General features: G+C 38.7%; 1 non-coding gene across 1 annotated transcript; it reads left to right on the top strand.

The window, feature by feature from the left end:
• The first annotated feature begins 842 nt into the window (after window positions 1-842).
• Window positions 843-915, top strand: trnav-cac. The gene has a single exon. It is a non-coding gene; the product is annotated as a tRNA-Val (tRNA).
• The last annotated feature ends 2205 nt before the right edge of the window (window positions 916-3120 follow it).

Raw genomic sequence — 3120 nt, 5'->3', positions numbered from 1 at the left:
GCAGCCATTACAGGCACTCCTTTCTGAGCATGCGCAAAGGTGAGCGGAGCGTTTCGGACGTGCAACTACTGGAAATGATTTTCCGGAATGTGTCTTCACTTGTAACTTTTTACAAACAAAGTAGCAACATGGCTTGTTCTTGCTGTTTTTGTATCTTTTTCTGTTTTGTATCGGATTAACCAATTTTATATGACATTAAAGGGCAAAGTGTCATAACAGTGAATCGGAAAGGAATGTCATCAAGCACAGTGTAGCTAGCCGTAACATTTTTATGTCATTGACCCTTTTGTTGATTTTGTTTATTCCAGCTGCACGGGGGTAAACGTAAAGACGAGTCATTCCCAAAATTTAAAGGATGGTACCATGCTCCCTGACTGGCACTTTGCAGAAGAGAGAGATGGGGACCGTGGTTCTGTGATTAGACTTGCCCACCCCTGGCTTCATTCGTAGGAAACGGACACTACTCCTATTACGCCATGTGTATATGGCGTAATAGAAAAAATACATTTTGCTTAATATTTCACTCAGTCCCTGGTTCTTCTTGATATCCATTTATACTCAGGAGCTGCACTCTATAGGGCCAAAACCTTGTTTGTCCAGAAAACATTAAAGGGCACTCACATTTTAAGGAAAATCCGGTCACTAAAACTGGTCTGTAGTAGTGTTCTTTTGTGTGCACAGAGGCAAAAGTTTTATTTGCGTTTTATTGTATGAAGACTTCATGAACATGAAAGCTACGAAGGCGCTGTGTGAAACATTCTGTAGTAGAATTCTTGCCAATTTAATATCACTGAAGAGATTCAATTTTGTTGCGAAAATCAGAAGCAATTGCTAACGTAGCTGTTTCCGTAGTGTAGTGGTTATCACGTTCGCCTCACACGCGAAAGGTCCCCGGTTCGAAACCGGGCGGAAACAATATATTTATGGTTTGAAGTCGCTCTGGATAAGAGCGTCGGCTAAATGCATCTAATGTAATGAATCTAGCCTATCTGATTACCTCTGAAATGTCTTGCTGTTTGTCTTTTTTATCACTCCAACTCTGTATGTCAGTATTCTCCTGTTTACCTCTGTAAACATAACCACAGACAATAATCAGTTTTTAGACATGAATGCCCAAACGAGTTACTGAAATCGGTGCAACAATAGATCATGAACGTTCTGTCATTCAGCAGATGCACTAAATCAGATGTAGTAACAAAAAAAGACAAAAAAAGAACAAGGCCCATGCAATAAAGTTGGCCTGAAAGACAGCAAATACAAATAAGTCTGGTTCTCCCCCTAAAGCAAAAGAACAAGGTGTGGTGACACACAAGAGTATCAGGTAGATAGTTTGCTGCTTAGAGACCAAATGTGTTGGTAGATTTAAGTACTGTATATTTGTTTTCTTCTCATCAGCCTTTGCAGGTCAGCATGGAACCTTTGGGAATGGTTCACAAGTTGGTGCTCCAAAGTGGCTGGATGACGAGCTCTTATGTGAAGTCTCTTTTTTAACAATAGCATTTAAACTCTTGTGTTTTGCCATGTAGACGCTTTCAGAAATGTGTGCTACCTGAAACAGATGGATGTAAATTGCATGTACATGGCATGGCATAGTGGATATAACCTGAAGGTTCAGTTCCTGTGACAGGCACTGCTGTTTAATTTGACCAGAAGTGTTTCAGCAAAGATACAACTGTATAAATGCATGCAATGTAAAACATTTGAGAGTATCCAATAAACAAAGCTCTGTATTTTATGTATTTGATCCCAGAAAATAAATCAAACTAGATGAAAAGGTAAATAAGCAAATAAGGCTAAGGGAGCGCACAGATACTGAGTTATGGCTCAATATACAGTTCCATACCAGATATGCAGGTCCAGCATTTCTCCTGTCCTAGGAGGTTCTGTATCCCTATGCAAAATGTGGATGTTGTGTTTTATACGATGGGCATTGAAGAATGTTCATTAAAAAAACCAGAAAACCAGAGTACCAAAAGCTTCAACAATGGCAGAAACAAATTTTTCAATGTGCCAATGCACCAAGCTGACCACCTGGCTCATATATGTTAAAAATCAATGGCTGTGCCTTGTGAAGATTTCTCCATACACACTGTGCTCCAGCTAAATCAGCTGAGCTAGGTCTTTGAAAATGCCAGGCCTCCCTCCTCGCTTTGATAGCAAGAGAAAGGGACAGAGGAGAAGATGCAGCTCAGCAAATTCTGTTGCTTTGAGATTCCAAAGCCTTGGGTGATTGGTTATATTAATATTCCAAGTCACTATCTAATAGTAACTCCAGAAATGGGGCATCGGCAAAGCAGGTTTTCGTGGTTAGTTTATCATGGGGGTTGAAATGACCTAACATTACACTGCATGTAAATATGTCCATGTCAGTCTCATCAGATTTATGAAAGGCTAACAACCTTGTGGAAATCTGAGAGAACTATGAATGAGAACTATGAGAGGACAACCATGGCTATTGCCATGGTTTGCTTTAGAATATAATGTTTAAAAAAGGAAGACACCAATAAAAATGCCAAGGAAAGTTCATGTGATCTGTGGCAAATTTATTTGAACACTTCTTTCCACTGTTTGGGGAACTTTGGTAATCTCCCTTTCCATCAAGCAGTTTATCTAAACATAGACAGGAATGGACTCCTTGTTCTCTGACAATGGTTTAGAGGGGGCACTGTTCAGATCCACAGATCTTTCTATGGTCTGGGTAAAATGATTAGGTTAACACATCTACATGATGTAAAGAGAAGTGAATTTCTGCAGTCTCTACACTGCAACATGTTTCTGAACAAGTGTAGAGAAGCAATGTATTGCATGAACACTTATTGTTATTCCATGTGGAGTGTCAAAACCATTACAGTCACCTCCTTTGACTTTAGTTAATGTATTGTATTTATTATTACACACTTTTAAGGACATATGATGTTAATGTAAATGGCATCTTAGGCATCTGATAGACACTAATAAAAAACTAAACAAATATATAGGTGTTTTCACTCAACTAACCTACTTGTTACTTTAAACATGTAAGACACAAAATTGGTTAACTGGCAAACTTTATTAAGAATATTCATGGTAAAGTATTTACTTAAACATTAAACTTTGATAATCCTATAGGCACAGCGAGCT

This window comes from Megalops cyprinoides, chromosome 3 (assembly GCF_013368585.1).
Source record: "Megalops cyprinoides isolate fMegCyp1 chromosome 3, fMegCyp1.pri, whole genome shotgun sequence".
Classification (NCBI taxonomy): Eukaryota; Metazoa; Chordata; class Actinopteri; order Elopiformes; family Megalopidae; genus Megalops; species Megalops cyprinoides.
This window is presented reverse-complemented; position numbering and strand designations above follow the sequence as displayed.